Source organism: Musca domestica, unplaced genomic scaffold (assembly GCF_030504385.1).
Source record: "Musca domestica strain aabys unplaced genomic scaffold, Musca_domestica.polishedcontigs.V.1.1 3, whole genome shotgun sequence".
In the NCBI taxonomy this organism is placed as follows: domain Eukaryota; kingdom Metazoa; phylum Arthropoda; class Insecta; order Diptera; family Muscidae; genus Musca; species Musca domestica.
Window position 1 is genome coordinate 22,628,189 of NW_026712299.1, and position 13,792 is coordinate 22,641,980.

Below are 13,792 nucleotides of genomic sequence, written 5' to 3' on the forward strand. Positions count from 1 at the left end.
TACATAAATTCTGGCCCAATCAAACTTATAATACCCCCAACACATAGTGTTGTAGGGTATAAAAAGTAAGTCAAAATGGAAAAAAATCATGCAAAATAAAACATTGCTATTGTACATTTCAAAAGTCAAAATGAAAATGTTAATATATCACATTTTTACGCGATTTTTTTTTTTTTTTTGATATTATCCTTTTCGGAGAGGAGGGAATTCAGAATTTGTGTGAATCGTTAAAATCAGTCCAGCGGTTCTTAAGTTATAAGCGTAGTAACTAACACAACTTTATTTTATATATATAGATTAAATTTCTTACAATCCATTTTTCATATGAGGAGGACCAAATGGTGATTTGGAAAAAAACATACATTATAGACCAAACATTTTGCTGTTAACTTAATAACTGCCTAAGTTAATTTATTGTTCGGGTTATGTTGTTGCAAAATGGTCAGTTTTAATCCCTTTATTGTTGTTTTTATACAAACAACGTTTGTTTATTACTGGAGAACGATTGTAATGTTTACCAGGGGGTAAGGCAGGGAATACCTAGGTTTCGGGTTATCTTAAATTATTACCAAAATTACCGGACACATTGCCATACATATGCGTCTCTCACGCATAGTTCATGTTTTGTACACGCAAGTTATGATACGAAATATTTGTATCAAACCAATGTAAAATATTCTTCTCTTTGTTTTCTCTTATTTTTGATTATCATTACCTACTTTCTTTTTACCTAGTTTTAGTCTTAATTTTTATTATAACATCTTCTTTCCATATTTTTATCAACGTACCGTTATTTCTTTTCATTCTTAGTTTTAGAACAAAGTTATAAAATTATGTATTCTAGTTTTAAGTTTAGTTTAATTGTGACTGTCGGAATACAAGGTTGTAAACCGGATCAAATACAAATATAATTTAAAATTGAAAAAATCATAAATTGTTTTATTTAAATTACTTAACTGGCGCAGTCGTTTGTCGAACCATTTTTTAAACTGAAGTTTTGAAAAAAAAATAATTGAAGGGCACTTCTTGCAATTCAAAAACTAAACCAAATTTAAAGAAAATCATTTAAATATCAAAAGTTATGTGTATACCTAATTTTTATTAACTAAGTGAAAAAGTGTACAAAAGTACAAACTACTACACCGAAAATAAAATAACTTATTCTTATTAATATTTAAAGTCTAAAATTTAATTTTAAATTTCCTAAAACCTTAAAAACTTGATAAAATTTCATCATCAAATCAAATGATTATGTAACCAATAAAAACTTTAAAAAATGGCATATTAACAGTCTTAGCAAAGAAAAGAAACTTGCAACAATTTGGCATAGTAACAATCATAACAACAAAGCAAAAATAATAAACAAAAAAAATATTATAAAGAAAAGAAAGAATTACAGAAGAGCGAACCAGCCGCAAATAAATATCACTCTCATCTCTAATTAAACAAAAATCAAATAAAAAAATGCTGTCTACCAATGATGTTCTAAAAGACGCTCAGAGAATCCACGAGTTTAGAGGCGACGATGCTTATGCTCTCTCATCATTTTTAAGAGAAGTAGAAACTGTTTTCACTCTTGTGCAATCAAATCCAGATGTTAAGGAATACATTTATCAGAGAGTTGTTCTAAATAAGTTGCAGGGAGAAGCTCTCCATATATTGAGAACATTGGGGCTGAATCCAACGTGGGAGGAGGTAAAGGAAGCATTGATTAGTAATTTTGGGGTAAGAGAAAGTTACCATCAACTCTTTCAAGATGCGTTTGCTGCGAGAAATAGTAATATTGTGAATTATTATAACTTTTTAAGAGATATTTTATGTAAAATTAATGAGAAATTCGAATATGATAAGGAAAAACCTGCTGAATTTAATAATGTAAATTCAGAAAAAATTATTTTAAAGACATTCATAAATAACATAGACGTAAATTTAGCATCAGTTATAATTAATAGAAACATTGTAAAATTAAGAGAAGCTTTTAATTTACTAGAAAGAGAGGGGTTAATTCGTAATAATTTTAATAAAGAAGGTAATAACAACAACAGCCACTGTAACTCTATTAAAAGAAGTACAATATTACAGCACAACTTTGAGAACCAAAATGTACATAGACCTGTTCACTCCCCAACACCATTTCATAATTTCGGACAACATAAAAATAATTATCAAAACAAATCTAATTATAATAATTATGGTACACAAAGTAGAAATTTTTCAAATAGAACAAATAGTAATTTCCAAGAAAACTATCCCCAAAATAATAACAATTGGTATCCCAATAGATATAATACCAATTCCTCTCAGGGAGCAATACCTAAAAATACATTCCACAAAACAAATAGTACAAATTCCCGACATAGTAATAATATACAAATGGATGTAGAACATTTCCAAGAGGGTTATCCTAACCTAGTTCAAGATGAAGTAAATTTTCACATAGGTGCCCATCCAAACCACTTCCAATAGTAACACTTACGATTGGTGATCATAAAATTAAGACTTTGGTTGACACTGGATCATCAACATCCCTATTAAATGAAGATAAGTTACAAGAATATAAGAGATTACCATTAAAAACTCCTTTATGCTTCTCATCGTTGAATAATAGGACTAATATAACTCATGAAATTATATCACAACTGCCAATTGAATTCCAAGAAGACGGTACTATTTCTTGGAAATTAACAAAATTTGATGGGAAGCAATTCGATGCAATTCTGGGACAGAATATTTTAAAACCATTAGGTGCAATTATTGATATGAAATCAGAGACACTGACAATAAATCAAAATACCATAGAATTTGTTAAAACGTGTCCATATTTGGATCATGAGATTTATCGGTTAGAAATAACAGAAATTGACAATAATATATTGGATCAACTATACCATGGTTTAAATAAGGAGGAATCTTTACAACTAGATTTTCTTTTAGAAACATATAAAGACTTAATATATACTGAGAGCCAAACTTTGACAAACACAAATCTAGTTCAACATGAAATACATACAACGAATGACAGACCATTATATACAAAAATGTATCGCTACCCTCAAATCCACGAAAAAGAAATATATAGACAAATAGATGAAATGTTAAAACAGGGCATTATAAAGGAAAGTAATTCGCCATACAATAGTCCGTTATGGATAGTACCTAAGAAAATTGATCACTCAGGGGATCAAAAATGGCGAATTGTAATAGATTATCGAAAACTGAACGAAGTCACCACAGATGATAAGTTTCCTATCCCTAATATTGAAAATATATTAGATAAGTTAGGACGTGCCCAATACTTCACAACAATTGATTTGGCTAAAGGGTTTCACCAAATTCTTCTCAAAGAAGAAGACCGGTCGAAAACTGCATTTTCCACCCCTTATGGGCACTACGAATATGTCAGAATGCCATTCGGCTTAAAGAATGCTCCTGCCACATTCCAGAGGTTCATAAACGCTGTTTTGCGAGAACTTATAAATAAAATTTGTGTTGTGTACTTAGACGACATATTAATATTCTCTACAAGTCTACAAGAACATATATGTAATATAAAGAAAGTATTCAATGTGTTAAGAGAGGCTAACCTCAAAATTCAAATTAATAAATGTTCATTTTTTTCTAAAGAAACATTATATCTTGGTCACATTTTGACATCTGAAGGAGTCAAACCCAATCCGACTAAAGTCGAAACTATCCAGAAGCTTAAGCTTCCAAATACGGTTAAAGGAATTAAGTCCTTTTTAGGAATGACCGGGTATTATCGGAAATTTATAAGGGACTATTCTCAGGTAGCATACCCTATAATTAAGTATTTAAAAAAGGATGTAAAGTTAAACGTTTGCGACCCAAATTATAGAAATGCTTTTGAAAAACTTAAGTTAATTATAACAGAAGCGCCGGTACTGAAATATCCCGATTTTAAACAATCATTTCAGCTGATCACAGATGCTAGCTTAAATGCTCTAGGAGCAGTCTTACAACAAAATGGTCACCCGATTTCGTTTGCTAGTAGAACCTTGAACAACCACGAAAAAAATTATTCAGCTACGGAGAAAGAATTATTAGCAATAGTTTGGGCTACAGCATATTTCCGACCATATTTATATGGAGCCAAATTCGAAATTTTATCAGATCATCAACCTTTAAAATGGTTGTTTATAAAATCCCAGAGTAGAGATTTGAATCCGAGATTATATAGATGGATGATAAAGTTAAGTGAATATAATATAAGAGTAAACTACATTAAAGGGAAAGATAATGTTGTTGCAGATTTTCTTAGTAGAATCAATGAAAATGGAGAAATTTATTTATTTAAATCCCACAATGAGGAGGGTTCCTTGTTTAACAATGTGCAAACTGAAATGGAGACCGTTCACTCACAGGAGGAGGAGAGAAATGATCATATTCCCATTTTGAATACTGTGGTAAATAGATTCAGAACTCAAATAATTTTGACGAAGAATAAGATAAAAGATATAGAACAAAAAAATGGAAATAAAAAAATATTTATCGATTCAGTAGATATTGCGGAAAATTTAGATAGTATATTACTTCAAAATGTAGAAAAAGGTAAAGTGGGAATATGTACAGAGCTCGATGATCATAGCTACAATCTCCTACAAAAAAGGATTATCGATTTATTTGACGGAAATAATGAAATAAAATTTGTTAGATGTTCTTATCATGCTGTAGATATGCCTACTGAGGACGAAACGTTTGCACAGATACATCAATATCACAAAAACGAAACCGGTCATACGGGCATAAACGAAAATTACGAAGGTTTGAAAAGACTGATATATTTTCCAAATTTAAAGCTTTTGGTGCAAAAATATGTCGATAATTGTGACATATGCAATAGATCTAAATTTGATAGAAACCCTATTCGACCCAAATTTAAGTTAACAGAAACCCCAACCGACGTTAATCAAATAATCCACATGGATGTGTACACAAATTCCAAATCCAATTTTTTAACCTTTATTGACCGTTTTTCGAAATTTGCTTCTTGTTTTTATCTCGAAGATAGGAATAATCAAACCATAATCGAAAAAATTAGACAATACATATCACAAAAGGGGCATTTTGTTAAACTTGTAACAGACAATGAATTTAAAAGCGTTAATATTAAAGATTTTTTGAAAAATGAAAATATTATACTTCACTTGGCGATGCCAAATAGTCACACTGGTAATGGGGATATTGAAAGACTACACAATACAATAAGCGAAAAAATACGAATTATGACAATTGAAAGTTCAACGATGAGCATAAAGGATAAAATTAGCAAGTGTATTGAGTTTTACAATAATAGTTTTCATTCGGTCACAAAAGAAAAACCATTTGATATTGAACATGGAAATTGTGACAAAACTAAAGTCTACGAATACATTTTAAAAACTAAAAAAGAATATATTGAAAAGAGAAATAAAAAAAGAGAGAATTATATTGAAAGAAGAGAAAAAGGGTATATTAAAAATTATAGAGCTGTAAGACACAAAGAACAACCGAAATTTAGAGTAAGTGAATTGAAAAATGTACATTGCTCAAATATTCAAAGAACAAAAAAATACAGTGGCGTTGTTGAAACTACAAATTTTGATAAATAAAATATTGAAACTCTATAGAAAACAAAATGTGAATATGGCTATTTTTATAATACGATACACACTTAAATATGTCCATTATAATAGCATAAATTTGAATTAATAAAATGTCATTTTTGAGACACAGGAGTGTCCAAATTTTAGCGGAGGGGTAGTTATGATACGAAATATTTGTATCAAACCAATGTAAAATATTCTTCTCTTTGTTTTCTCTTATTTTTGATTATCATTACCTACTTTCTTTTTACCTAGTTTTAGTCTTAATTTTTATTATAACATCTTCTTTCCATATTTTTATCAACGTACCGTTATTTCTTTTCATTCTTAGTTTTAGAACAAAGTTATAAAATTATGTATTCTAGTTTTAAGTTTAGTTTAATTGTGACTGTCGGAATACAAGGTTGTAAACCGGATCAAATACAAATATAATTTAAAATTGAAAAAATCATAAATTGTTTTATTTAAATTACTTAACTCGCACTTGCTCATTTATGTACTTGTGAATATTGCTAGCAACAGGGACATCACTTAAGTTGTTGATCTATTGTTATGACAGCTCATCAACTGTCATCGGCTTTGACACATTCCATGCAATAATATTTACTAGTTTTGTATCCCTCTACAACCCCTCCACCCCATTTTGGGAAGTGGTAGGCATAAAGTAATTCGTCTTGCTGCAAACCAATCCGGTAGACGTCTATGGTTTGTATGTCAGTTTGTTTTTATTTTTGTCTGGTTATTTTAGCTCAAATTAATGAAATCTGGTATTTTGTGCGCTTGTATACTGATAAGAATTTTTATATGGATTCCATTTTAGTGGACCTTTTCTTGAAATGTTGGAAATAACATTTTTGAAATAGGCAATCTAAATATATTACAATGTTTGAAATGTATTAAGCGTGGATATTGAAGTTGAATATATAATTCTTTGTGTTAAGTAAGCCCTTCATAGAGAAAATATTTCAAAGTACTTTATCAGATAGAAGTTCATGATATCGCTTTAAATGTTTTTCTGTGTCCTCATTTTTTAGTTCTCCATAGTGTATTTGTTTAAAAGCCAGCATATTTTTCCACAAAACATTGAACAGGACTATGAACTACCCAGAAGTTATCGGTTCTATGCGGCCGACTAGTTTTCATAAACATTGTGTCTGTTATAATAAAATGTTTTCTTTTCCTTGGTTGTCATTTTCCTTTCAGTTTTTCTTCTTCGTCAACAGCATCATCAACGACATCTCATCTTCAATCGAGTCAACAGTATGGCCAACTATAGCTTATTTAGTAATTCTGCCTTGTGGTTTTTGCTCCTAGAAATGCCGGTAAAATTACTGTTGTGACAGAAGACTTTTAGTTTGGCTTAATTACATTTAATGATGCGTAATGTGCCACTAAATGCAACAATTCACTTCAACTTCTTCATTATACCCTACAACACTATGTGTTGGGGGTGTTATAAGTTTGATTGGGCCAAAAATTATGTAACACCTCGAAATATTGGTTTCCCACATAGGAAAGTATATATGGATCTTCCTATCTCGCCGAGCTGAGTCGATCTAGCTATGTATGTCCGTCCGTCTGTCCATGTTAATTTGTAATCACTCTACAGGTCGCAATTATGGCCCGATCTTTACGAAATTTAGAATGGAGGTGGGGTTAATGTCAGCATATAACCCTATTTCTTTTGGAGGTGATCGCAAAAGCGGAAGTTAGCATGGGGCTAGAGCTAAGGGCTTGGCAGAAGACCTCCAATTTTGATGGTCATCGGGTAATATTTAGTGGGTGAAATATGCTACATTTGTGTTAAATAAAAGTCAAATTTGCTATTAAACCGCTAATATTTTAAATCCCGGCGAAATCACAAGTAGACGAACAGGTCAATTCTGACCGTTACGTAGATGCAGATAGTAAATATATCGGATATATATAGCGAAATATTTACAATGTGTATATACAAAGGAAGGGGACATTAGTTAGAATGCTTATATCTCAAGAATGGCTGAACCGCTTTTGACAAATTTTGTCAATTTAGAATGTCCTCTTGACATAAAAGTATAAAATCTAAAAAAATCGTAGAAACATGTGCCAGTAATGATGTTAACACAGATTTTGTAGCATTTTGTGAATTTTTTTATTTTTTGTTTATCGCATACGATTTTTTATACCCTACACCACATAGTGGTAAGGGTATTATGTCGTTGTGCATTTGTTTGTAACATGGAGAAGGAAACGAGATAGACCCATAGTTACTTTTGAGAACCTTCATAGAATCACTTTCTGAGTCGATTTATGCATGTCAGTCCGTCTGTCCGTCCGTCCGTCCGTCCGTCTGTCCATGTATTCTTGTGAACAAAATGCAGGTCGCATTTATTATCCGATTGAGATGACATTTTCCAAACAATATTTTTTTGGCCCAAGGACGAACCCTATTGAAATTGGTGAGAATCGGACCAAATTTAGATGTAGCTCCCATATATATCTTCATCCGATTACGGGTTAAATGTGCACCAAACGTCCACTATCACTCCAAATTACCTGAATTTTGGCACACCTAACCGAGATCGGCCTAGAAGCAAGTATATCAAATTTTGAGAAAATCGGTTCCGATATAGCTATAGCTCCCATATATATCTTTCATCCGATTTGATCTTTAAGTTCCTCACATTCTTACTATGCACTCCACAACCGTGATATTTGGTACCAGGTATTAGATGGAGCACAGGAATAGCTGCTTTAAATTTTATCGAAATCGGTTCAGATTTGGATATAGCTGCCATATATATCTTCATCCGATTTTGGGTGATTGACCACCAAATGGCCGTAATAGCATCAATTTTGGCAAATCCGACCAAAACCAGCTTAGAAGCAAGAACACCAATTTTAGTAAAAATCGGTTCAGATATAGCTATAGCTCCCATATATATCTTTCATCCGATTTGGTGTTTAAGCCTCACACATTCGTAACATGCACTCCACAGGAATGATAATTGGTACCAGATATCAGATAAAGCCCAAAAATGGTTGATTTTAATTTTATTAAAATCTGTTCCGATTTGGATAGGCCTCCCATATATATCTTCATCCCATTTCGTGTTAATTGTGCATCAAATGGCCAATATCAGCCCAAATGGCATGAATTTTGGCAAATCCGACCGAAACCAGCCTATAAGCAAGTACACAAATTTTATTAAAAATCGGTTCAGATATAGCTCTAGCTCCCATATATATGTTTCATCCGATTTGCTCTTTAAGTCCCTTACATTCGTAATATACTCTTCACAGGAATGATATTTATTACCAGATTTCAGAAAAAGCCCAAAAATAGTGGATTTTAATTTTATTAAAATCTGTTCAGATTTGGATATACCATAGCATAGCATACTCTTCACATTATTCTATCGATTTCAGGTTAATTGTACACTAAATGGTCAATATCAGCCCAAATCACCTGAATTTTCGTACATAAGACCGAATTCAGTCTAGAAGCTAATACGTCAAATTTGGAGAAACCCGGTTCAGAGATATCTGCATAAACCTTTTTACGAGAGCTCTACTAAATATGCATAGTGGTGTAGGGTATCATATAGTCGGCCCCGCCCGACTTTTGAGCTTTCCTTACTGGTTTATGCTGATTTCGTTGTCGAATATAGCCAAATATCGTAGACAAGCAAATCATATAAATGAGTCTAAATTTGAAGATACAGAGGGGCTTCTTGCTTTTGGGGATGATTGCAAAATATTTAGAGGTTCAAATTACCCAAAAACAGAAATGTTTTTCCTATCACACAATTGAAGCCAATCGGCACGCCTCTGAAGAGAGTTAAGGACAGGGAAGAATTCTAGCATTTTGAATGATCATTGGATTATATTTAGCTGTCAAATGGATTACAGCAACTAACAGCACGACGGAGTGCTTAATTATTGGGCAAATGTCCGTAGTCAAAATCCTGATTTCAAAAGCGAAATCTTCCAATATGGATTTGGACGTAAGGGGACTTCTAACATACTGTAGTGTTGTAGGGTATAACATAGTCGGCCCCGCACGACTATAGCCTTTGCTTACTTGTTTTCATATGTGAATCTAGAACTACAGACAGGCAAGCAGAATGGCCGTCGGACGATCAGAACAATGACAACGAGAAAATCATATAACAACATTGCCATTCATCAGTCGCCCCCGTCAATAATGCTCCCCCTCCAATTATCAACTAACTACACAGTAGGTAGGTGAAGTTTGTTGAAATATCTAAAGGCCTTGGCTAATGTCATTACCACAAGTTCTGTGACGAGGTTACACTATCTATCTCGGCAACATTTTTACCTCCAGCGAGCGAAATGCTTAAATCATTTTGGAGTAAATGACAACTTCCCGCCTGTAGGTTGAATGAAATCACTCAAGAAGTAGGAGAACTTTGATAAGTTATCTTTACCGTTTTCGGTAACAAGAAAAAAAACCGGCTGTCAAAGTAAATTATTTAAGTATTAGTCTTATTTAGGACATAGAAAAATTCTTTGCAAAACCGCATGAGAGTTTTTGGAAGGACAAGTTTTTAGTCACATTCACACTTCAATAGAAATTAATTTCAAGGACCAAAACAGTTGTGTATTAAAAGAAAACTGCGGAAAAGCGATCGCTAATTCCTTCAACAGCAGAATTAATTGTGTCATTCTTATTTAATGATGCTTTGTATCTTTTTACAGCGTTTTCTTACAAGGAAGTAAGCATACCGACAAGCATATTATTTTGAACAATAAAATAAATGCAAATTCACCGGATATAATGGACGAAAATTAAATATCAACTAAAATCTTTGCAAATGACCATATAAAATCGCTATGAATTATGAACACCTACCAAAATTGGTGACAGTTTACGTTTAACTAGGAAGCGATGGTGATTGTATAACAAATCATTAAAATCCTGCCGAATGCCACAATTTATACAAAAGACCGCCCCACATAAAAACAAGACAACAATGCAACCAAATCAATGGCAAACAATGGTCCACATACTTAGACCATATAAAGAAAAATTGCAGTCGTTTGCTCGACTAAACTTACAGACATACGTGTACGTCCTTTGTATTTTAACGTAACTAACGTTCGCTGACGGGTGGAGTGTTTACAACATAGAGTTGTGGTTTATTGTTTGCCACCGCTGCCACAGCAGCTATTGGCAGACGATTGTTGCAACTATCAGTGCTCGCAATGCCGCCAACTATAAAACAATTGAAAGTGTTTACCTGATTTGTAGAATGGAAGCGAAAACACTTGTGGCACACAAAACAAAAATCGTGATTTATAGTTGCATTCTTGTGTAGACTAGCTAGCTAGACCTTTGTTTGCCGTTATATATACTGGTTTTAACTAAAGGCAGTCTTCTAAGTTAACCACTGAGTTTTTGGCCTCATGTCGCGCATTGTACCTCCAAGTTATGCTTAATGTGGTGACTCATATGAACAAATGAGCGAAAACTTTTTTTGGAGCTTGGAACAATTGAACTTTCACCCAGCTATGAGAATGCTAACAAACCAAAATCAATTAGAAAAATACTGCAACAACAATAACAATTGACGTCACCAACCATGCTCCGAATGCAAAAGAAATGGCGGTAATATGTGCCAAACTAAGACAGCTAACCATAAATATTCAGAGATGTATTCATTGTTGATCTTTAAGTTCCGTTAGTTTTTTATACTATTAAACCGTTTATATTATATATTTCAAAGTGCAAAAAAAAAAAAAAATAAACAAAGTTGTAGTAAAATAGAAAAAAAACTTTTACTGGACGAAGTAATAGAGGAAGAAATAAAATATGAAGTACTAGATGAACCCGTTGCATTTCGCTACTCCTTTTGATTTTGGTGCATTCAAAATTTTATAAACAGATGTATTGTGGTTTTTAAATAAAAATAAAACAAATTCAGAACAAGTAAACAAGCAGTTCCATTTGGAATGAATTTGGGAATTTTCAAAAAAATAAATAAATAAATAAAAAATCCGCCAAAAATTATGTTACAATACTAACAATACCGAATATAGCCGTTATATTGGGGTCTATACGACGACGTGGACTTGCACAGGTCACTTTTGTCATAAGCCATTACAACATTCAAATACAAAACTTGCAAACAAAAAACCGTGAATAATGTCGCTAATATCATCAAAATACGGAATATAGGGAGGTACTCTTATATGAGGGCTATACGAATACGTGGACCTACATATACAAATTTTTGACGTGGACCTGCACATAAAATTTTCTGTAGCATCCATAACGAACTTCAAATACCAAATTTTATGCAATTCTGGCGAATAATATCGCTTAATTAACCAAAAAATCGCAAATAGGCTGTACCAAATCGAGGACCCACATGGCCTATTTTCAATACCGAAAGTCCTGCATAATATACAGGGTTGCCCATATTCGACGGACCCATGACTCTTTGGGCCCATTCCAATCGACGAGGCTTGTCCGCAGGCAACATTCTTTGCGTCAATTGAATTTTGTAGGGGAACAAATGCGAATAATCCGTTGTAAAGTGGACCGAGCCATGCCCAACTGCTGAGAACGGCGTTTTTGGGATGTTCTTGGGGACCTCTCAACACTGGCTCGTACGGCAGCGATATTCTCGGCCGATCGCCTTGGTCGACTTTTACATGGCCTCTTCGGATTAGAAAGAGTCTTACCAGTCGAAAATTTTTCGTATAAACGCTTAATGGTGTTCTTAGAAGGCGCACTTCTCACATTTTTTAATGTTTTAAAAGCACGTTGAGTTTTCACAATTGACTTCTTCTGTTGAATGTAAATTTCAACTATTTCAGAGCGCTCGCGTGGGGTGTATTGGTTCATGGTAAAAATCTGCTTGGACTGACGCTTCAAACGCGGTATGTCAATTAGCGATATGACATTTCTGTCAAAAGTTATGGCGTTGCCAGATGGGTCCGTCGAATATGGGCTACCCTGTACATTTGTGTAAATACATATGAGTCCAGACATAATATACATTTCAGTAAAATTTTATCAACCTACTGCATTTTGTTCGGAAGCTAGAGTGATTTCCAGAGACGGACAGACGGACATAGCTAAATCGACATAGAATTTTATGCTGATCAAGAATATATATTTTTTGTGTGTGTTACAAACGGAATGACAAACTTAATATATAATCCATACTATAGTGGAGGGTATAATAAAATATGTAAAAAGCTGTAAGTTCGGCCGGGCCGAATTTTGAATACCCTCCAACATTTGGTACAAATTTGACAATTTTTAAAAACAATAAAACCCGTTAAAAATTCTGTTAACGTCTATACGACGACATGGACCTGCATAGGCGAGTTTTGTCACAAGCTATTACAATATTCAAATGGGAAACTTGAAAAAAAATCTGTTTATAATGTAGCTAAAATTATAAATATACCGAATATAGGGAGGTACCATAGGGGTTATAAAACATGGACCTGTACAGACAATTTTCTGTCATAGGCTGTAGTATTCATTACGAACTTCAAATACTAAATTTGAAACAGTTCCGGTAAATAATGTCGCTAAAATCATGAAAATACCAAATATTGGGGGTACCGTTATATGGGGGATATACGAAGACGTGGACCTACATGACCCATTTTCTGTCTTAAGCCATAAGTACCAATTTGGAAACAATTCCGGTAAATAATGTAGCTAAAATCATCAAAATACCGCATATCGGGAGGTACCGTTATATGGGGGATATACGAAGACGGGGACCTTCATGGCCCATTTTCAATACCAAACAATCATGCAGACATAATACACATTTGAGTAAAATTTTATCAACCTACTTCATTTCGTTCGGAAGCTAGAGTGATTACCGCAGACGGACAGACGGAAAGGCGGACGGACATTGCTAAATCGAATAGAATTTTATGCTGATCAAGAATGTATATACTTTGTGGGGTCTAAAATGTATGTTTCGAGGTGTTAGAAACGGTATGACAAACTTAATATTCCCTCCATTATATAATGAAGGGTATAACAAACTCGAGAATGTAAAACGTATTTATTGTAATACTTTAGGATACACAATGTTTTTTGTTTTTCCCTCACGAGCGTGAACAAATAAATCGCTTGGTCTACCAACACGTGAACATGTCAGGTACAGCTGACCATGAACAAAAAACAAGAATACATACACGAAGAATTTGTC